The sequence below is a fragment of the Phaenicophaeus curvirostris genome, chromosome 2 (genome assembly GCF_032191515.1).
Source record: "Phaenicophaeus curvirostris isolate KB17595 chromosome 2, BPBGC_Pcur_1.0, whole genome shotgun sequence".
Lineage (NCBI taxonomy): Eukaryota > Metazoa > Chordata > Aves > Cuculiformes > Cuculidae > Phaenicophaeus > Phaenicophaeus curvirostris.
Genome location: NC_091393.1, coordinates 30,475,563 through 30,499,055, shown reverse-complemented (window position 1 = coordinate 30,499,055; position 23,493 = coordinate 30,475,563). Strand labels below are relative to the sequence as shown.

General features: G+C 48.3%; 1 long non-coding RNA gene across 2 annotated transcripts in view; it reads left to right on the top strand.

Annotated features, from left to right (window-relative positions):
* Window positions 1-23,493, top strand: part of LOC138717793 (uncharacterized) — a 56,014-nt gene that overhangs the window by 12,739 nt on the left and 19,782 nt on the right. Inside the window, exon 1 of one of the 2 annotated variants that reach the window (XR_011336945.1) lies at window positions 21,671-21,843. The exons of the other annotated variant lie outside the window; for it this stretch is intronic. This is a non-coding gene — a long non-coding RNA (uncharacterized lncRNA). Of the gene's footprint in view, window positions 1-21,670; window positions 21,844-23,493 lie in introns of those variants that run through there. 2 annotated transcript variants of the gene reach the window in all.

Sequence of the window (23,493 nt, the reverse complement as noted above, 5' to 3'; positions counted from 1 at the left end):
GCCTTGAAAAACTGTGTGCAGTGCCTAGCACAAAGGGGGTAAGAATCATAGCTTGTTCTGTAATACAAATCACTACTTAAGAGTTAAAATGAGAAATAAGTTGGATGGACGACTGACTGTTCCCCGAGCTGCAGTCAAAGATTTGCAATAGTTAGTTCAGCTGACATTTGCTGCATTGCCTTGCCAGATCCTTCAATGCTGGGATCACAGCAAATGCTTCTCGCAGGGTCTGTGATTCAGTTGTTGGTCCTGCTCAGTCCTTAGTCGTGCCATGGAGGTCACTCACAAAGCCACAGCCCGCAGCGGTGGCAGCGATACCAGGGACCTAGAGGAAAACAGCCTTCGTGTGGTGTCTTTGGCAGACAAACAGTTAAATTATGAAGTTGCTGTTGTTATGGATTTTAGTCTGTAATAACCCGGGTCAGATTTGAGTTTGCATACCCATCCTGAAAAGTGCATCAGTCCGGCTCTACCCCTGTGTTCACTGAAGACATTGAAGTTCAACATGTAGGTTAAAGTGAAAATTGCATGCGATACGGGTTTTTGTACAGGCTGGAAAGGAGTGAGGCTGAAGAGGGGCTGAATGCCTGTGAAACTGCTGTGGCAGCTCCCTGCAAACGTCTAAATCCCAGATGGAGAGACTACATCCAATTGTTGTTACTGCTCTTACACTTAGATCGATGGTAAATTCTCTGGGGAGCAGCAGCATTGTTTTGTTCTGAATTGTGTCCATGCTCGGTCTGTGCCCATGCCTCCTGGGCTCAGAGATATTCTGGTGACACAGATGGATCCTCTCCGCCTCTGCGAGTGACCTGAGAAGGCCGGGTCTGGCTGCTGCTCCGTGGGTGAGCAGCCCCCCTGCCATCCTCCCTGCTGCCCTCCTTACAGAGGTAACGCAGAGGTGGGGGGAGGCTCCAAAGGGATCTGAACAGGCTGGACCGCTGGGCTGAGACCAATGGGATGAGGTTTAACAAGGCCAAATGCCGGGTCCTGCACTTGGGGCACAACAACCCTGAGCAGCTACAGACTAGGAGAAGTCTGTCTAGAAAGCTGCCTGGAGGAGAGGGACCTGGGGGTGTTGGTTGACAGCGACTGAACATGAGCCAGCAGGGGCCCAGGTGGCCAAGAAGGCCAATGGCATCTTGGCTTGGATCAGAAACGGCGTGACCAGCAGGGCCAGGGAGGTTCTTCTCCCTCTGGACTCGGCACTGGTGAGACCGCTCCTCGAATCCTGTGTTCAGTTCTGGGCCCCTCACCACAAGGAGGATGTTGAGGCTCTGGAGCGAGTCCAGAGAAGAGCAACAAAGCTGGTGAGGGGGCTGGAGAAGAAGTCTTATGGAGAGTGGCTGAGGGAGCTGGGGGTGTTTATCCTGGAGAAGAGAAGGCTGAGGGGAGACCTCATTGCTCTCTACAACTACCTGAAAGGAGGTTGTGGAGAGGAGGGTGCTGGGCTCTTCTCCCAAGTGACAGGGGACAGGACGAGAGGGAATGGCCTCAAGCTCCGCCAGGGGAGGGTCAGGCTGGACATCAGAAAAAAATTTTTCACGGAAAGGGTCATTGGGCACTGGCAGAGGCTGCCCAGGGAGGGGGTTGAGTCACCTTCCCTGGAGGGGTTTCAGGGACGGGTGGACGAGGTGCTGAGGGACACGGGTTAGTGATTGATGGGAATGGTTGGACTCAATGATCCCGTGGGTCTTTTCCAACCTGGTGATTCTATGGTTCTGTGATTGTTCCTCTCCTAATTTCATCCTGTAATTTATTCAAGGAACACTAACGTGACACTTAGCATCCTAGATCCACGTCGCTGAGGTTGTCATCCCTCAGCCAGCCACTGCCATCTCCTGCCTCCCCCCCATTCCTCGGCGCCTTGCTGTCCTTCAGCCAGGTTATACATATTTTTTCAATCCCGGTTGTTCACGGTCTCTGAGCACAAGGCTTAGCGGAGAGCTGCACCGCCCGTGCCGTGAGTCACCCTGAAGGGAGCTTGGCTGTGGCTCTGCCTGTTTTCACACCTCCCTGCAGATGGGGACGGGACCCCGCTCCCCTCCCGCGCCCCTGCGGGCGCTCTGCCCGCCTTTGGCCTCCGCTCTCAGAACGGCTTTGGCAGCTGCCACTGCTGGATTGCATCACCGTGCGTGTCTCCCAGGTGGCTGCAGCTTTGAAACTCGCCTCTCTGCCTGTCCGTGTGGTGTCAGGTTTGTATCTTGTCCGTCTGTCCGGGGTGTTGACTCCTGGGCTGCCTTTGCAGCTTTAAAGTCATAGAATCATAGAATCCCCAGGTTGGAAAAGACCCACCGGATCATTGAGTCTGACCGTCCCTATCAAACACTAACCCCTGCCCCCTTTAGCTGCAGTTTAGCGTGGCAGTGCTGGGCTGCGGGTGCTACGTCAGGGAACATAAATCCTGTAGTTGTTTGGGCTTGGACTGTGTTGTGATGGTGCTGCAGGCAATGGAGGCTGCGTGCTGGAGAGCCGCGGGGAAAGGTGATGCGGGAGGCGAGCGCGGCATCCCCTCACGTGCCCCAGAAGGCGCTCAAGGGAGGGGAGCAGCGTGGCCAGCTGGCACCATCGAGGAGACGGGCAGCTTCCCCCTGTGATTTATCTGGGGTTTAGGCTGGGCTGTGGCCGAGTGGGGTCGGTGGGAAGCAGGCGCATACGGTTCCGTGGGATTAGCGAGGAGCAGACAGACGGCAGCGCAGGACCGGGCAGGGGAGCCCGCACGTGGGACGGCTCAGCCGCAGAGGCAGCTGGCATCGGAGCGCTGATAAGGAGGAGAAACAGATGGTCACGCAAGCCCTTACACACGCCTTCCTGGTAGGCCTGCTGGAGGCTGGTCCGCATCCCTTATTCCCTAAACAAAAATAAATCTTTTCCCTTCCCTTGTTTGAAGAATTCATGCGGCTCATTAAAGTTTACTGCCATAAACACGCTCCCGCGGCCTTTCCCTGGGTGCGTCTCTGCTGCCGGTGGGCGAGACGGGGTTGGTCCCGTTCGCAGCTCTGTGACACGGTGACAGAGCCCTTCCCTCACTGCTGCGAGTCTGCGGCGTGAGAAGAAAAAGGGGAAAAAGGACAAAGGGAAGAGAAATACAGGCTGCATAAGTTTCCCCCCAAAACAATCCCAGGGTTGGCCCTGGTGCCAAGGGGAGCACGTTGCAGCCCGTAGGTGTGCAGAAGTTAACATGACAGACTGCTGAGCCAAAGTCGTTCACGAAGGGCTCTGCGTCGCCCAGGCAGGAGCCATGCGATGTGATGTGGCAGTTGCTGTGGAAACCCTTGGGCTGCACGGCCGAGAGCGGCGCGCGGCGCAGGAGGTGAGCCAGCCTAGGTAGCACCTAGGAGTGGGAGGCAGAGCTCCAGCATCCCCTCTGTGCTGCCGCTCGCTGCCTGCAGGCTCTCCCGGTGCAGCTCTGTCTATTCTCCGTTCCCGCACAGCTGCCACGGGGATGAGGTTTGGAAAAAGCACAGAATGTTGCTGGTGGTGCAGATGTTTTCAATGAATTCGCCCTTCAGAATTGAAAGCTTGGGAGGCCTGAAAGGGGAAGAGTGTAGTGAGAAATATTTGGTTCATCCATATGTAGACCCAGCGTGAGCCTGGGGGACACTGAGTGCCCCCCTGTGAAGTGACAAGTGCCCTCAGTCTCCGCTCAAGTTGTGCTGGAGGCAGCGGGTGCGTCTGCGCGGCGGTTGCAGCAGTGACTGCTTTTTGGCTCGGTAAATCAGCCTTTGTGGCTGCGCTCCGGCGTCTGCAGTGCACACGCTTCAGTATCTCTTTAGAGGCTTGTCTGATGAAGAGGGAAAACATTCCACGTCTTGCCAGATCAGGGCCTGGATTTTGAAATATTTTTGTAGGTTAAAATGAGGATCCATATGCATGGGCTTGTTTTCAGGCGAGCTGAGCACTTGTAGCTTGAAGAGTTAGGTGCAAGTTTTAGATGTTCTGAGTCTCCAGAAATCAGTCTTGTGACTTTTTTCCCCTGATACTATCCTGATTGTACTTGCCTTCATCTCCTCTGCTGTTATATTGTATTTTAGCTATCAAAATGTACTATTTAAACTGTGTATGATACCATTTGTTTGGGAAACAGTATAAAATCTGCTCTATCTGTCCAGTTTAAGGGTTTACATTGCTACTTAGTGGTGTAAACTCCTGAGTGACTTCTGTGTAAAATCCATCAATGATAGTGAACTCAAGTGGAAAGGCTGTGAATGTCACCTAAAGGAAGGCCCCCTTTCCCCTTTCCACCATGGCTCTAACTCAGCTGCAATCTGGACTCTGGCCCCTTTCATTCACTGCGAAGCCTTTGGGTGCAAATTTGACCTCTTAACATCTTCCAAAAAAAGCCCCAAGGTCCAGCCCCACCCCCCCAGCTTTCACATCTTAGGGAACTGCTAAAGATGGAAGGTTTTTGTGAGGACCTTTGCCACTGTAGTATCTCCAATGCTAACCTAAATCCAGGGAGTACCATCCGTTATAATCTTACCTGAAAAGGCTTTCTGCTGTTACAATATTTCTGCAAATATTTAAAAAGGTGCCGATGTATTAAAAAAAATGGGCATGGTTATAGGTCTGTGTGCCTGTATTTTTGATGCCCTTCCTCCTTGTCCCCACATCTGTTTCCAAGAATGTCATACCTGGAAAGAATCATTTTGAATTAATTCAATTTGTTTCAAAGCAGCCTACGCTCCATCCCTCACAAGGGCCACTCAATCATATTACTGGTCCTGTGAAACTCCTAATGGGACACAAAACAAGTAAAAGTAGATTCAGGTGATCTCATGTATTAAACATACTAATTAAATCTGGCAGCGAAATGACTTTGTGAATTTCCTTTAATCCTGTTTTTAAATTAGGCCATATGTATTTTAGCTCCAGATTTCACGTGCTCTATTTTCTATGAACTTCCTTCTAACCATATCCTGTGGCCGATTCACCTCTAATTGTGTGAAAATCAGTCGAAGGCGATAAGGCTGGATAATTAAATATGAAGTGCCTAGTTCTGTTTTAAAATCCACCTGTTCCTTTGAAAAGCTTAGTGAATGTCTCATACGGGAGGTTCAAAGCTGTACTGATTTGTCTCCCCTAAAAACCCAAACGTTATGCATCTCTGTGCTTTATGAGAAACTTTCCCTATAGGAAAACTAGATTTAGAAAGTGGGGATGTTTGCTTTAAATCAGTAGTACTTTTCACATTGCTGCTTCATAACCTTATCTGTGGGGAAACATGAGATGTTTATGGTCTTGCAGTGCCGTGCTGACCAACAAGGGCTTCTTCTTGAAATCCTCTTCCATACGGTCTCGGTATTTAACCCACCCTGCGGAAAGCTGGGCTTCCAGTTCAAGGAGTGTGTTATTAGCTGAAGTGTTAATCATCACGACCCGCATGGGTAAGTGATCAGCCACGGTGTGTGCACTCCCCTGTTGCGCACATTTTAACGTCACAAAGCCAAAGCTCCAGATGGCATCAAGGGTACATGGTGGTATCTGGTTGGTCTCTTCTTTTAGGGGGCGAGAGCAAATTCCCCGTTACTTCTGGGACCTAGGAAACTGGTGACACTTCGATCTCTCATGCTTCCTGCTGTACCCTGCAGATTTTATCTATTTTAGTGTTGTATCCTAGCACCTTTAGTTTGTTCTCAGGTTGTTAGGAGTGTTTTCTGGTTTGTGCTTGTATGTGTGTCTGTCTTATAGACAAAATGTTCAGAGGCCCTTCTGCACAGAACATCTACTAATGTGATCTCAGACGGACTGAACTTAGAATCATAGAATCACCAGGTTGGAAAAGACCCACTGGATCATCGAATCCAACCATTCCTATCAAATTCTAAACCATGCCCCTCAGGTCCTGCTCCTATTTGTTGTATTCTGCACTCTCCTGATTGCACCGGGCACAAGAAGCGTGCAAGAAATAATACAATCCATAGCAGCATTGATTTCACATCATACATATAGCAGCAAAATGCTTCCTGGAGTGTCTTTCCAGAGCACGTGAGCCAACCAGTCAGCTGGTGTAACATGTCACAGCTCTGTCAAATTACACAGGACTCCGGCTCGCTGCAGCGGAAGATTTGGTCACCCTTGTTCCATCAGGATTTAGTGGTTGAGAAATTTGCCTAGACACACAGAGATATGCATCAGCCACACCCAGCGTGCGCACCGGCATGCACGCACCTAGAGCACAGTTCTCTGGGTGTCTGTGAACTCAGTGACTCCCGCACTGGGCAGTAACATCCGAGAGCAAGGAAAAGCTGCCAGTGATGTTTGTGGGTGAGCGCAAGTGTGAATAGTGTAGAGAAAATAAGTGATCCTGTTGAATAAGCGTTCTATCTGCAGAGGTGTGAGGTAGTCGCATTAGTCAGGACTGTGCTGAAATGATTGATGCTAAAAATGTTATACCGCTGCACTCCACACGGTGCACATTAAAGAAAAGCCAAGGCAGGGCATATTAAATTTTATTGAGAGTGGGTTTTGCAACTTTTTAAGAGGCCATGTGCCATGCTTCCTTTTTTAGGATCCAACTACCAAAATTAAAACCAGTAAATCTTTCTAAAAATAACCCGAGAAAAACTTTCCCTATGTGAAAATGAAACATGTTAATGTCCTCGTGTGCCTTGATTTTCCGAAAAAACAGCACCCTGTTGGAAAATGCAGTCTGTTCACTGTGCACGGTACCAAACTCTGTGAATCACCTCTCCACCTTTTTGCTGATGGTGCGAGACTGGATGTGACCGACTCTGGGGTTTAAGCCAGTAACATCCGTAGAGATGAGAGGACTCTCTCCACTAGTGGAGATGGAGACCCTGGCTGCGACAGGCTGCTTGAGGGCGAAAACAGTGTTTGGATCACTAGATCTGGGGAAGATGGAGTTGTGGGTAGGTGAAGGATTTAAAAGTCAATCAGATACAAATTTATTGCATGGATTTCAATGAGGAATGTGTGCTTTGTGGGCATGGCTGTGTGCATACTCACTGTTTGCATTCAGTGAGCAAAGATGCATGTGAAAGGTGTTTGCATAACATGAATGGAAAGTGGGTAGGGTTGCTCTTTCTCACGGCCATGTTCTTTCTGTTTATATATATATATATGTAAAAAATTTACATTTATTGCAAAATATTATGTACTCGGGCTGTGGTGTGTGTTAGGGCTGCTGGTCAGTATCGTGTATTGTGTTCGTGGGGGGAGATGGGAAAAATAAGTAGGGTGCTGGGGAGGTGACTATTTCCAGATAAAGGGACACATATATTTATGTGGTATCTATATGGGGTGTGTGTATATATATATGTACACCCCCCCATATATAGAGTATGCATAAGCAACAAGGAAAGAGATTATCTTGGAGATTTTCGACGATTTCCTCTGCGTACTTGGAGGCAGAAACAGAAGTCCTATTCAGATCTTTTCAGCCTGTAACTTTGTGCCTTCCTCTGCATCTAGAAGGTGCCCTGCCTGATGTGTGCAACTGCAGTTTGAGCAGAATAGTGACTGTTCCTGCACGACGGCGTCTGTCTGATGGGCTCTGCTGGGTGGGGAACGCGGAGGGAAGCATCTTTGCTGCAGCCAGCTAGGAATAAAATGTGAAGACATGGGTGGAAAAGGCAACCCTCTGTGGACTCAAATAGCTTTCCAGTCTCTTAAGTCTAGATTTTTGTGACTGCCTCCTGAAAAAAAATTTGGGATATAGAATCATAGTATCCTTAGGTTTGAAAAGACCTTTGAGACCCAGTCCAAGTGTACCTGTCCATTACTAAATCATATCTCTATGCACTTCATCTACCTGCCTTTTAAACTCCTCCAGGGGTGGTGACTCCACCACCTCCCTGGGCAGCCTCTGACAGGGCCTGAGAACCCTTTCTGTGAAGAAATTTTTCCTAATGTCCAATCTAAACTTCCCCGGGTGCAGCTTGAGGCCATTCCCTCTCATCCTATCACCTGTCACTTGGGAGAAGAGACCAACACCCACCTCTACAACCTCCTTTGTAGCTGTAGACAGCAATAAGGTCTCCCCTCAGCCTCTTCTTCTCCAGGCTGCTGGTGGTGGGAACGTTATTGCTTTCTGGAAAAGGTAATGAGTGAAGGCTGCATTGAACTGCAGAACATCCTTGCCTTCCCTCAGCCCGCTCTGCCCAAATCAACACTTTCTCTGCAACCCCTGGCAGTAATAAATAATCTTCATCTAAAACATCTCCTGTTGCAGGCTTTATTGTATTGACACTAAGCGTGTAACAAGCCAATGCTATGAAAATAGCTTCGCACTGATGAAAACCCAGTCAAGCCAAACACAGAAAACAGTTCTCTAAAATACTTTCTGAAGTGCTTTCTTGCAGTGCTAAAAACAATTTCCAGGAGATGTTGAAAACAAAGTGCAAGATATGGGTACCGTGTGTTTTCCTTTGTGAGACTGGGGTAATGCCTAGGAAAATCTTTGCTTTCGCAACGTGCTTTGAGCAGAGGGACAAATTCACTGCTGCGTAGTCGCACAAGGGTCTGGCAGAGCAAACCTGGTCTGCACCAGGGGTTGGTGTGAGCTCAGGCTGACCTTGATGCCTCTGTGTGTTGTCAGTGGGACACGAGCGGCTCTAGGAGCTACAGCCAGGCCCCACAGGGCTTCTCAGAGGTCTCTTTTTGTTCATCTGAGCCGCTTCTGCCCATTTCAAAAACTGTGGCAAATTATCTGTAAAAGTAGATGTGCCTGTGATATCTCTCTCCCTCTAAAGCTTCCAGCCCCAGTCACTCTTGATGCTTGCCTGGCAAAAAGGCAGGAGGTGGAGGAGAGGGGAAGGACAATGAACTGTTACTGGTGTGTTTGCCTGTCTGCTGAGACAAAACACGGGGTCTGAGGGGGAATCGAGTTTATATTCCAGTAACAGCCCTATCAGCAGGGAGGACAGGGGAAAGGCTGGGGCGTTCTCTTCCCCGCGTCTCTGTACCCATCAGCCCCAAGGAGCTAGGCACACCGACAGCAGTGCGGTTCCTTGGGTTTCACTCCAGCGCGCTCCCTCGGGCACTGGGAGTTTTGGGGGTTGATCTAAGCCCTGTCAAGCAAGTCACCCCAGCTTCTTTTCAAGCAGACGATGTCAGCCACCAGGGTCCTCAGCTGTGCTCTGGGAAGAGGTCTCTGTGTGCTGGCTGGAAGAACCGAGCGCCACTAAAGCGGAGTTAGGCGTCGCTGGTTGCGCCTGGTGTGGCTCCGCTGGGCTGGGGCGAGGCAGCGGGCAGAGCTGCGGTGCTGCCTGCGCTGCTGCGCCTCCCTCCCGGCCAGCGAGCCCTCTGCTTGGGCTGCTGCACAGTGTGAAAACTCAGAGTGCCTCGCGTGCCAGGGATCTTTGCAGTGCTCACTGGGCTGCTCCCTTCCTTGGGAGAGTCGGAGCTCCCGGTCAATTCTTCCTTCGTCACCACTCCTTTACTCTGCATGTGGCATCCCAGCAGCCAGAAGGATGTGATATTGGCTGGGGCTATTTGGGGCTGTTGTTGCTGTTGACCGACTCATACAGTAGGTTGACTCAAGAAGGAAAAGGGAATTTTTTTTTTAATGAAGTTTTTCAGGCAGAAGATTTTGCACTGCAGTGGACAGGGAGTGCCACTTAACTAGAAAAACAGCTTTAAGAGAAAGTTTCCTTGTTTCATTTTATGATGACAGGAAAAAAAGATCGTTCTCTTTCATGAAATAGGATAGGAAGGCCAGAATCCCCAGGCAGAGCTGGTGGGATGGGGCAGCGGCGTGAGCCGGTGTGAGCAGGGAGGGTCGGGGCTCGGGCGCTTCCACACTTTGAGGGCTGGTGAAACTTTGGATCCCCCCCCGACTGCAGATCTTCACAGCAGCATTCCTTGTGTGACAAGCCTTTTTCACATTTCCCCATTCAGCTGATTGTGGGTGCTGCGCTATTTTAAACCCACATGGAAGTATGTTTTTAGGACCATCTGCTACCGGCCCTAACCCAGATGATACAGTTAGAGCCTGCCCACAGCATCCTCCCCTCCTTCAGACAGTTCCAGGAACAAGCGGTGAGTCAGTCCCACAGCTGAACTCATATTTAGCTAACCCTGATATCCTGCCTATCGGAGAGAAATGCACAACGGCCTTCCCAGATGCAGAGCCCCGGCATTTCCATTAGTTAGAGAATGCTTGGAATTTTTTAAAAAAGCCTAACGCCAAAGCAAATGTCACATTGGTTTGTGCATTGACTCCTCTCATTCTGCAGTGTAAGGAGGGAAAAGCCTGAGAGCACGGCAGCTCCCCCCTCTCGCTCTTGCTTTGAGGCTGAAGGGCAGGTTCTGCCTGGCAGGCTCGTCAGCCTCCCCTTGCCGATAGCCGCGGCCGCGCTCCCTCGCGCCGAAATGGTCCTTGCACAGCTGGAGCGTGGTTCATTTCTCCTTTGGGAGTTGGGGTGGGTGTAGGTGTCTCCTGCAGTGGTCTGGGGGCCAGTGTTGCCTGTCAGGGTCCCTGCCTTCTCTCGTGGAGCAAACGTTAAGCACACATCTGTGGATCTGGATGAGGCTCTTTTCCTCCACCTTAGGAGCTTCCTGAGCCTGAACTAAGGTTTCAGCCAATGGATCGTCTGAAATACCCTGCTGGAGAGCTGTGTGACTAAGAACTGGTGTTTATAAGCTGTTACTCGGTGTATTTTAAACTCCTGCTCTTTGATCCCTGTATGATCCAGCAGCCGCTTTCTGGCCATTTGGCAGAACTGGCAGAACGTGCCCCGCTCTGTCATCACGTTTCCCCTGGATCCACTTAGCACGCTGCGCCGTTTGCCACCCAGCAGGTTAATGACCCATAATTACCTTCTTCATATAATGAGGAAAGCTCAATATCTCCACAGCGGATGCGCTAGCATCCAGCCTAGGCACAGCCTTCCAATGTCAGATGGTACCCGAGGCCCTGTCCTGCTCCCTCTGAAGTGCCGGTAAATCCCCCACCGCCTCCGCACCGCCGATGACTTCCCAATTCTGTGGCACGGAGAAAAAAAACAAACCCTGACACTGCTGGCAGCGTTACCTGCAAAACGAGTACAAAACCTGAATGTTGTTTTATTTAGGCTACACAGTAAGTATTTGTGCGCTGAGCTTTCGGTGCTGTCCTGTTTTGATCAATGCTGATTTAAATAAGCATCATGAACCTAATTATTTAGGGCCGTGTGCATGGCACTGAATTTGCTACGGTACCCTTGAGACAGGCAGGCTTTATCCTGCTCAACAGCAACATCCGCAGCTGTACCGCACTCTGCTTCGGGCTCCTTGGAGTTACTTCATCGCCGCTTGACAGCTGTGTCCCCTGACCATTATCTGGTGGCCGCATACTTCAATAGCGGCCTGGATGTACTGAATGCACTAGACTGCAGTGTGACCCGGCAGCGTGGCTTCCTCTCCCAGAGTATATCTTCTGCTACTCTTCAGCATCCTACAGTTTATCTGTGGTCAGCTTTCTTACCCATTTCCTGCCAGCTGCTACTGGTCTTTCAGTCAGCTTCACCAGGCACTGGTGAGCTTGCTGAGCCTTTCGACACATTATTTTTTGGATGTCAGCTTTGCAAGGGCTGCTCTGCAGTTTTAAATACAGGATGTGTTCGTATGTAGCATCGTGGCAATTAAGGAATGTCACCCTTAAGAAATACGCCTCCTGTTTATGGTTCGGTATTAATTTTATTTCAGTTCTTGCTTTGTTGCAGTGTTATGGTTGAGGCTTGACAAGCACAAAATTGTTTCTGGCAACAGTTATAACTCGTTGCCTCAGCACAAGGATCCCAGCGTCTGGTATCCTTCTTCCCTCCCTTGCTGATTTGTCGCCCAGAGGTATTAAAGCAGCTGAGGACACAGATCCCTGCTCTGGACCCAGATTTACAGGATGATGATTCCTCTGCCTGAGCCTTTTGGAAAACTGCTGCTTCTCCAGCCTGTGACTGAGCTGACGGCACTGAGGTGGTTCACTAGCTGCTCTCCGTTTGGAGGCCCCCCCTCTGCTGCAGGGGGTGCAGGAACAGCGGAGGCTCCTTCTATCCTTTCCCATTCAGCATTTGTTCTGAAAGCTAATGATGATAACTGGGGGTGAGGGTTGTGTTCTTGTTCTGAAACACCTTCTGGAGGACCCTGTCAATCTCAGCAATGCTTGAAGATGCCCAGGGAGGTTTGTCTCGCTATCCTAGAGCCAACGTGTGTGAATACACTGGCTTCAGTGTTCAGCTTTGTTGCCTGCTTCTCTGCTGGTCACTTTAGAATACATACCTAGAAAAAAATCCAGTCCAGCTGAGCCCCACAGAATGCTAAATGGAAATTACTCATTAGATCTTCCTATGCCTTTCTGTGGGGCTCCCGTGGTGCATAGGGGGAGTTACAGATTTTAAGGCATTGACACATTTGGCATATTGAAACTCTTTTTGCAGCAAATCCACTTGACCCAGTGGTGCAGATCTGCTAGTATAACCATTACCTCCTCCATTATTTACCACTCCAGGAATTTTTTTAACCAGATATAGCTTTCAGTAGGAACAGTTTTTCATTTTTTCCCTATTTGCTGAGGACAGTGAGCAGCACTGGGCTAAGGAGAGGTTTCTCAGGGATTCCGTTAGACATCTTCTGAAGATGGGGATGATTCAGTTAGGATTGCCGTTTTGAGCACTATTGGCTCACCGGCTTTTAATCAATTTAATATGAGGTACATTCATTCTGGATAGTGCTAATTATTTTAATCAGAATGCCATGTGGGACTGCTTTAAATGCCTCGCAGATGTTGAAGCCCACAACGTAGACACAGCTACCTTTATCTGCTAAACTTGTAATTTCACTAAAGAGCAGCGCCAAGCTCATTTGACAAGACTTCCACAAAGCCACGCTGATGACTATTAATTACGCTGCCATGTTTTAAGCCTTTTTCAACTCTGACCCGCACGAGCCTGTCTGAGTGGGATAAAGCTGTGATGCAAATGAGACACGGGGGCAGAGGGGACTTGCTGAGCTATGTCGTCTCCAGGCCAGGAGCTGCACTGGGTAGTGCTAGTTGAGAAAGGATTTTGGGGGAAAAGACTGTTACCTTGTTAACCCTTTCCATCCGTCCCTGTGATTCCTGGATCAGCGTTCGGCCAACCAGCCTGCGATGGCCCAGGCTGCTCGTTCTACCCTGTGCAAACAATGATGCCTCATTAGCTATTTTGCTGGTCTTCTGGAAGTTCTCCCGTGGTCCAGGATGTGTGAAAAGTCAGCACTAACGTTGTGCAGACCTCTCTGGCACATTTCTTTAATATGCTGGGGTGCAGCTTACCAAGTGCTACCGATAGAAAAATGTTCAGTTTTGATAACTGCTGTTTAACTTTCCCCTAAGTAACTGACGGAACAGAAAGTGTTTCCTTATCGCTGTAAGATAAGAATACCTCATCCTGCTGCTTTCCAAATACAAACCTGAAATATTTATTGAATACTTCTGCTTTTATGAATCATGACTGACAATTCCGAGATTCCCATCTAGCTGCAGAGCTATCCCATTGTTACGATTTTGTTTGTTCCTGATACATTTAAGCAGTTCCTCTTTATTGTTCTTGCTGGCTGCAGATTTGTGTGTTGGTGCCTTTAATTTCCTATGGTAATTTCCTCACTGCTGATATATGTACACCCACACTGTCAAATCCAGATGTAAGTCCAAAGTCCAAACCACCGAAGTTTTAATGAATCCAAGCCCACTGTTTTTGTCTTGACCCAGTACAAACACAGCAATAAAGCTCGGATTGAGGTGTAATTTCTGAATGCCATATCCCTTTCCTCTGCATCCAGAAAAGCTGCCATGTTTCAAAGCAACCTCTTATTCAGTGGCTCTCAGGTTTTTTAGCATCAAGATTAGAGGCAAAAAAATAAATTAATTCCTATGAACCAGGGATGAAGTGGTTTGTACTACAGCAAAATACCTGGGTTGATTTTTGGGTGGTGAGTGCATCCCTGGCTACAGAAGTAACTTGTGGTTGGGGCTGCTCGTTCTCCGTTCCCGTGTGGGGCTCGGTCCTGCTGCAGAGACTATTGGATTTCTGCAGGCAGGGAGCAACTACTGAGTAGCGGCTGAGCGCCTTGCCTTGTGGTCCAGGTGCTGCTGTGCTGTGTATAAGTAAGGGAAGACGGGACATAACGGAACAGTGTGGGTAATGAATTCCTTGCAGGAGCCAGGTCTGGCGCTGTGCACTTTGCCTCCCTGTGCTGCTGGGCAGTCGCGCAGTGCTCAGCCCCGGGGGTGGGTGGGAGGATAAGCCAAGGGCTGCCCTGCTGGAGTGGGTGACTGTGGCATCTGGGGACACTTGGGGTGGAATGAGTGGGACTTTCTCATTGCTTCCTGCTGGCTGCTGAGGGAGGCGTCAGGTGTTTTCCACTCTTTTCGCTGCTTTCTCTGAACCAGCATGCTGCGTCTGCCGCAGTCGTGCACAGGATGTTGTGCCCTAGGGGTTTAGAAAAGCCCTTCTAGGTAATAGCAGGTGAGTTGTTATTTTTGATTGCAACTGGGTGACCATTTATTGACTCTTCAGCTGGGTAAAGTTATTTAGAAAGTTATGCAGCTGGAAGAACGCTGCAAGCCTGGCTTACAGCTCTCCTCTCTTTCCCAGTAACAGACTTTGATTTGCTGTAGTTCATTTCCCTCTGAAGTCTGCTTTTTGTAGATAACATAAAGCACTTGGCATAGTGGTTGATAACTGAATGTATGAAGCATGACATTTTCCTAGATACAGTGTGCCATGTGAACACTTGTCTTTTGTATCGGAACCCATAAACAGGAGTTGACTGAGGGCGAGTAGCTTGCTGGGGTCCTGTGGTGGGAGTTGGTGCTGAGGGGAGCGTGATGTGGTCACAGCTGCTTGAGGAGGGCGTGTGGCACAGCCCGAGGGCAGATGATCCCTGTGAGCCAGCTGGTCGCAGGTAAGGTGCCTCATGATGTGGACAGAAAAAAAAGTCTCTTGGAAATTTAATTTCCTCCTTACTTGTTTCTTTTGTCCGGTGATTAAAATACTGACATGTTTTTCTGTCTCTGGAGCGCAGCAATCCACCTCTCCTCCCACCTCTCCAGACCAGTGAAACCTCACAAACAGGCATTAAGGACTGGGACACCCCTGCTGGGTCTGGCCCTGCACAGCCAGGTGGGGGTAGGTGATGGTGCCTGTGCTGAGCCCTCTGGCGAGGCTCTCAACCTCTTGGATTTTCCCTCACCACCCACAAAGAGACACTAAAAATAGTAGCTGGTCTTTCAGAGTTCTGGGAAACTTAATTCCTTAGTATGAATAAAGCACAGAGCCTGGTGTCTGGAAAGCACTCTGGGCTGTAAGATGGAGCATTATGTATGCTGGAGAATATGCAGAACTCTGCAGTATAGTTTAAAAGTAATGAAGCTTCACACCTTCAGGTTTGCTATTAAAGCTTTGCCGAGAGCTGGATTCACACAGCTGCAACGCTGAGAGTTATTGAGGGTGTCTGAGAGCAGGGGGAGAACGGCTGCCCTTCTCCTGAGCAGCCCTCGGGGGTTTGCTCCAGCAGTTTGGCTCCAGCCAGCACCGGCTCTCCCGGGAAGGTAAAGGGGAGAGAAACTGCTCGGTCATGAAGGGCAGCTTGGAGGGTATGGGAAACCCACAGCTCTGGTGAGGCAAGCTGAAGATACTCGGCGGTGAATTTTTCAAGCCTTGCAAGGTGCAGGCAGGCAATTATAGGCCACAGACAACTCCAGGAGATGCTGGCTTGCTCATGAAAATGCAGATTGTACAGTTGTGTGTGTAAGAACGTTCGCATAGCAAGTAAGAAGCTGTGAACTGCTTGCCTTGATGCAGGCTGAGCTGAGCCGGCTTCGGTTCGGGCTCGGTTTTAAGGGAAAGGAAGCGAATTGCTGATTCTGAATGAGCATCGGGCATCCATTTGCACTGAGTGTTTGCACCCTGTTTCAGTGATACATTTATGAGCTATCCAGAGGCACGGGAACTGAAAGTGAAGAAAATATTTGTGGGATTCCACAGAGACAGAAGCTGCCGCTGGTTTGCACGTGTGAATCCTGCCAGTGCGTTTTGGTGGCTTAGAATGAAAGTCTGGTGGCTGTTCATAATGAAAGCTGAACCTAAAACTGGCCGTGTTTAAATTCCCAGTGCCCAATACGCTGGAGTATGCGGGATTAAGGTAGAAGAGAGGGGCAAGACCAGGTAAAGATGCTGTTATATTTATTTTAGTGCATAGAGTTGATTGGAGTTGGGTGTGAATGATTAGCTGAAAGGATTCTGTGTAAACCAATTTAAAATGTAATTATGAAGGGCTCGAGATAGTGTGTGTGTGTGTGTGTGTGTGTAATTATGCTCCTGGCCCGTGTGCACTGTACATGGTGGTTTTATTCCTCCGCGAGTGGAAGGGGGAGGAAGAGGCGTGCAGGGCAGGAGCTGCTGTTGATGGGCTGCTCGCGCTGGGTTTATCCTGCGATCTGGAGTTGTGCTTCTAGGTGTGCCTGAGCGAGCACTGACCTGGGTGTCACACCTGGTGCGGCCGTAGCGATGCAGAGCTGTGTTTCAGCTGCTCGGAGCTGGGGACACCCAGCTGGGCAGGCGGGGGCAGCGAGTTCTGTGCTGCTCTCCTGGGACACTCCCAGATCCAGGAGCTGTGCAAGACAAGCCGCACAGACCACGTGGAGGCATCTTTTTGATGCTGCTGCATCTGGGCTTTCCTCCAGCTGTTTTTTTTCTGGATTCTCATATTACGGAAGGCAGAAAAAGTCAGGAAATGTTCGTAGTATCCTTCTTACATTAGAAAGGAGAAAAAACCAGCGGTGGAAGGTGGGCTCTGACAGGGAAGTCACTAATGGGGTGAAGTCAGGAGTGCTAAAATGCATTTTGTCATCAGAGGTGAAGGGGCCTGGTACCAAGTGAGCGTGTCGGTGTTGGGTCGTGAGCTGTGCACGGAGGCACGTCTAGGACAGAAAGTGAAAGGACGCGCTCCAGCTGACTCATGCCCTCATCCCCCGCGAGAGAGTTGCCCTCCCGCAGGAGGGGCGGCCGTGGCCGGGCAGCTGCTGTGCCGCACGTGATGCTCCTTCATCTTCCCTGGGAACGGAGGGCAGGAGGGAGCCTCCTGGGACGGCGTGCTCGATCTCTGCTATCGTGGCCTGTAATTCCCGATCAAGCACAATCTTAAAAACCAAAAAAGCCGTGTTGTGCCCGTGTTGTTTCATCATTTTCTTTTTCTCTCTGTATGTCTGCTTCCTGGCCTTGATTGGGTCGTTAGCTGCTTGAGCAGCAGTGCTCTTACACTCTCATCATCTGTGCAGCAGCCCAGCATCACACAGCCTCACATCAGCACTTCAGACACATCCGCTGACATTTCTTGGACGTGGGCTGCAAGATAGAGATGTTCCGTTGGGGCAGCCACGCTCTCACAGCGGGAAGCCCGTGTTTCTGTTTTGCCCTTTGATCAGTAGGTGCTGGTGTGTGTTTGAGGTTCCCGGTGATTTTTCAGCACAAAAAACTAATCCTTTCCCTGCTTAATCATTCAGTCGGCACTGACGTGCGCCTCTGAGTAATGTCCCAAAGACCGGGACTTCTAGCCAAACCTTGCATTTCGCTAGAACCGCAACTCAAACTTTGAAAAATTGGCACAATAAGGAATAAAGCCTCCTAATAAAGAGAAAGGAATATTTCATCTGCTGTCATCTTAACTCTTAATACCTTCTTGCAGGAAAGAACTATTTTTGGAAGATGGCAAGGGAAATGGAACGGGGTAGCAGTGCCTACAGCTGATAACACTGACCTGTTTTCCTGGCGTTCCTCCAAAGGCAAGGCTGGCTTTGCTTGAAATACAGGCGATTCATCAGCTGAATTGCAAGCAGATAGCATGGTGCAGGAGCCCAGTCACAGACACATTATTTCAATAACCTGAGTTTTAGCTGTTCCACTTTAAAAATTAATGAAGCAAATAATGTTGTGACACAGATGTAGGCAGTGAAAATGTGTCAGATAAAGGCAATTAACCTCTGTACTAATAAAGTCTGTCAAATTAGTAAAATATTTTTTATATATTGTAATAGTTAATAAGAAATATATAGGCCATAAGTATTCAGTGCCACAAGCCTTGTGGCATCGTTTATGCCTTTGAATAGATGTAAAACGTCGTCATGGAAAAGCAGGAAGTTTTTAATATCTTCTTTGCACAGGTCTAAGTGACTAAGAAGTCACGGGGTGACTTTTGCTGGGGTGGGTTGTGGATTTCTCATTGGCATCATGTCCCTCCCGCTGCAGCTAAGGCTGGGCTTTTATTTCCACGTCAGGCATCCTTCAGTTGCTTACCTGCTGTATTATCAGTTTTCTGCTGGACGTTCCTGGGGCATTCTGAGCTGAAACACAACTGATTAAAAAACAAAGACAAATGGATTCTGTATTCCAGCTACCTGGCTGGAGAAATGCGATTACAGGAGCTGGTTGCCTGAGGCAGGTTCTCTCCAGTCCTCGTCCTCTCTCTCTGTCCCAGCACTCGTCACTTCTCCCACAGAGGCACAGCATGAAGGTGGTGTAGAATGTGAACTGCTAGGGCAGTTAAAGACAGGTTTGAAATTCTTTTCTAAGTCACGAAAGATTTGTTGTGGACAAAACTGACCGCTCCTATAGGAGAAACAGCAATATTTCTGAAACCAAGCGAGCTTCCTAATGTGTTAAGGTTGTTGTGCTACGGCAATCACTTAGCTGTTTCACGTTGTATTTTGAACGACTTAGTCTCTTGGAGAACATCACATTGGCAGTTCTGTCACACTGTAATGTCACCAAAGTTGCTGGGTGCACAAACGTTGGCGATACAATGACACTGAAAACACAGTTGACCTTTTAGGATACACAGTAGGAAAACATCCTTTTGTCTTGTTTGCAAACACTTCAGACCGATGCGTTAAGGCGCTGTGAGGTTAGTTATTACTCCAGTGATGTTCACCTGCCATGTTTTCTCTTGGCGTGAAACCTTCATAGCGTTGTGTCTCATTCACAGTCCTACCTCGTGCTGGTATGTGAGTGATAAAAGCGAAATTTTATCAAAGGCTTTCATATCTTAACTGTGTCCTACCTCTGTGCCTACAGAAGTGTTACTGTTAAAGGTGTTAAATAATATTTAAATATTAATAATTAACAGCAAACACCCCAGATGGGTTATCGTTGTGGAAGGGCACGTGCTTCTGATTATGGCCTCTGTCCTTGTGCTCCCCCACACCACACGCTCTTACCTTACCCTGCACAAAGGACCTTGTGTGTCTCCTGTGCCTCCTGCCACAGTCAAAACTCCTTGGGTGGAAGGTTTCGCACTGAAGAGCAGGCGTGGGCCTGGACAACAGGCTCTCCCATGGACAGTCGTCCTGGAACCCTCTCTCTTTACCTGTGCAAATCCTCCTGATCCCAGTCGAGTTGGTTTGTAGGACTTGGACTAACCGAGTGACGGAGCTGATGAGCCACACGGGCACCCACCAGGGTGCACATCACGCCTTGCACAGCGTAGGGGACGGCTGGTCGTCTCTGCAGCTGAACCTCAGTGATGCAGCTCCTGGTGCAGCTGCCTTTGCGCAAACCTTCACCAGGCTGGCTCCTGTTCGCTTGTCTTCAGAGGCTTGAACAAACCCCAGCTAAAGTATTCACTACGAAACGTGAGACTTGCCTGAACTCTGAACCTGATTAAAAGAAATGGCAGAACCCATGTTACTTTAATCATGAGTGAGTTGTTGCCTTTGAATTTGTTCTAATTAAACATCATGTCAGTTTACATGCTGAAAGGGTCTTACTTTTTTACCAGACCTTAAAGTAATGAATAGTTTGATAAGTTTTGAGTTCTTTTAAACAAGTTATTTATTGCTTGAGGAAACAACTTTTTGTGCTTTTTTTTTAGTTATGTGGTCAAAATTACATTAGAAGTTAATTTTTTTACTTCTTATCTGTATTTTAAGAAGTGTTGGAAGGATTTATTAAGCATCCAAAGTACCTGCTGAGGTAGGTAGCTGTTCCTATCTCCATGTTTCTGGTGTGGAATCTGAGGCGTGGTGCCGGGTAGAGCCTGAATCCACCATGGCTCCATTTTGGAAGAAGACAAGGAAGGTCAGCGCCTGGCAGGGTGCAATTAATAGATTAGGAGAATCAGGTGTGAGTGGCTTTCCCAAGGTCAGACTGTAGTGTTGTGGAGAGACACTTGCAAGCTTGAGTTAATGAGTTACCAGTGCTGAGCTGGACTATGAAAACTGGCAGGGTACGTGCTCTAGTCACAAGTGATGCGTGTGACAGTACGCGCGGCCGTGGAACTCGGCGACTGTGGGGCCGTAGGACAGCCTGGTTGTGACTCTGCTCATTTCCTAGGCCACCGCTGCATCTGGGGAGCTGGCTGTCCTGTGTGACAGTCCTGCCTCCTGTGCTCTGATCTGTGGGGATTCAGAGATCTGCCCTGCAGATCCAGACATGGGAAAGGAGCCAAAAGAGCCACTTTGGCTCTGGTTCTTCTTGGTAGCGTCTGTGGGCTTTGATGGTTTCCACACCTGAAATCTGAAACATTTTCTTATACTCAAGGAGGTTCCTCATTTAAAAAACACCCCCGTGAAACCCAGTCTTCCTGCTGGAGCAGCAGTTTGTACAAAATATGGCAGGATTTAGCATTGATCTGTATTTCATGATAAGCCCCTACAAGAACCGTCACTTGTCTGTAGGCAGAAAACAGCCCTTCGCCTTGCAGTCTTGCTGCTTTCTGTTCATCTCTATCCCAGTCCTCACCAACAGTTCCCTGTGGGAATTGTTATATTAAAAATGTAAGGGCAGAAATGCTTTGTACAGGACCATTCAGAAGAACGATCAATGCTGTGCGAATGCATGCATTAAGAGCTTTGCATCTCTAGGAAATGCACTCTAGTGTTTTGATAGGGTTTTCTCTAAAGCTGTAATTTACCACAGTCAGCAGCATCCTTGGAAGGGTTAAGGGAAAAGGGGTCTGAGGAAATATTCATATGTGATATGGTTGCATGCGTGCTTGCAAAAAATGCAATGGGAAGTGTGTCAGTCGCCTCTCTGTGCAGATGCATGTCAGGCTGTCTAAGCAAGACGCTGGTTGCCACATACTGAGAACACGGGGCTGTGTCCCATTGCCCCAGTTTCTGTTTGTGACCCTGCACTGGCCTGGCATGTGACAAAGGACAAAGCATTCCACTTCTCCAAGTCAGTGCCACCACAACGCAGGGTGACCGTGCGTCTGCGTGAGTCACCCAGTGCTGCAGTGCTAAAATGCTATCGAGATGCCCGGAACAGAGCTCGGTGTTAGTCCTGATGTTATCTGCCCTGCTGTTAAATTTGGATACCTGCTGTGTCCAGTTTGAGATCTCAGAGCTTATCTGCAAAGTGCATTCTGTGAACACCTGACAGATTGTCTGAGGTTCTCTAACGACTACTTCCCTTTCTTTTGCTCATGCTAAAATTTCTCAGGCTCCTACACAAGCCTGTAGAATAAGTTTCAGTAAGATGTGTGACCTCCCAGAAACCTTGGTACTTTGCTAAGACACATCTCTTCAACTCTGCCTTCAGTACTGAAAGCACGGATAATAGCAGGCATCAATAACTGTATTTTTTAGAAGTTATATATAATGTATGGAAGTATAAATGCATTATACAGCTGTATTGGAAATATGAGTTGCATATATTCATATTTATTGTCGTCTATAAGGATTTCTCCATGGAAGGAGAAGAGTGCGATGAAGACAGAGCAGTGTGACAGATGCAGGTGAGGGACCAGGCTGTCTCGCTGCAGGGAGGTGTTGAGGTATCTCCGCGATGGGCTTGCTGCACAAACCTGAGCTGAACAAAATACGCAGTTTGGAAAACTGCACAGACGTGGAAATTGTTAACTGCCTCAGTGAGAAACGATGCTGAGGTGAGCTACAGTTTTTAAATAACACGCAGTCTGGAGGAGTCTCTGTAAAACAGGTGTTAGAGTTTCAAGTTGAACTTTTTACGTTTGTCCCTGAAGGCAGATCTGTTAAGTTTTTTCTTTGTGAGCGTAGAGGCTTGAGGGGAATCACCTGTACCACAGCGGGTATCCTTTGGTTTTAGAAATGGAACTGCAATCTGCTGCCCCTGCTGCTCCAAACTGACCTTTGAGTCTGCTCTTGCAATCCAGTATCTGTTTCCTGAGCCTAAGCTCTAAGTCACAGGCTTTGCAGCAGTCTCCCCAGAGAGCTTTGAGGCAGTTCATCAAAGCAGGTGGAAGGAAGAATATGTTGTAATAGATCTTTCGTTCTTGCATATGAGTAACGGGGAAGAACAAAACGTGCTGTCTGTGGACATAATTTTTCTTTAGAAACCAATCATAGGAGGACTATAAATATAAGCGATGTATTACAGGTGCTACATACAGCCTTAAATTTTTTTCTCTGGTGCCAAAGTGTGAGTATTGGTGTGATTTTGGTATGGACAGAGAGAAATACCATCTTTTATTTTTGTGACTGTTCAAATGCTGTGCGAAACAAATTACTCCCAGGACATCTCAAATGTTTTTATTGTCTGATCAGCTCAATGCAAATGATTAGTTTGTGTTTGACTTCCCAGGTAAGTTAATAAGCTTCTTATATTGATGATACAGACCTCATGACTGCAGTTTAACCGGTGCCTCAGAATTTATGCTTCTGTTTTGCCTACTCAGCATTCATATTGCTCATTCACGAGACAAGCACTTATTTCCTAAAACAGCCCCTTCCCTATCATGATACCTACCCTCCGTTCCCCCTCCAAGCTTCACTTTCCTGGTATCCCTGGCACGTCCTGGAGGATGGGTACCTCTGCCTGGGATAAATTATTCCTTGCTGGGCCTATTCCAGCAGCGTTCAAGAACTTCCAGACACCATTCGGAAATGAGTATGAAGTTGAAGCTAGCAGCTCTGCTGCCCAGGAGATTGAGTTGCTGTCATATTGCATCTGACTTGCATCAGATCAGAGTTTAGGATTTGGGTGATTTGTTCTTCAGATTAATGTCAGCCTGTTTTAAATTAAAACACCCTGGGGCAAATCCTTTGCTGTGATCAATGAACTGTCTGGCTGCAGTCAACCAACATTACAGCAGACATGAATTTGGCCCCCCGGTCCATTGCCTCATCCCCTACAACATCACTTTCTTTAGGTGGTTCAGACATCAAGCCTTTGATCCTGTGAGTTGTTGACTGTTTTCCTCTGAAATCAGTGAGACTGGAGAGTCCTTCAGTGTTCAACACCTTGTTGGTTTGGGCACAAGAAATGGACGACATATCTGCTCTACCTAAAATATAATTACAGCGTGTCTATAAGCAGGAAATCTGCCTCGCACCTGTTTTATCACAGAAACAAAAGGTGCAGGAAGTATCTGGAAAATGAGGAACACACTTGTGTGTGAGTGTGTAACAAAGCATCTTTATATATAATCGTTTGCTCTAAGTCATTTCAGAGTTGACAAGGTGTTTTTCAACTTCATGTCACCACTGCCTGGTGCATCTAATTAGTCCTGTTCTCCAGTGACAAACATCAGCTGCTCTTT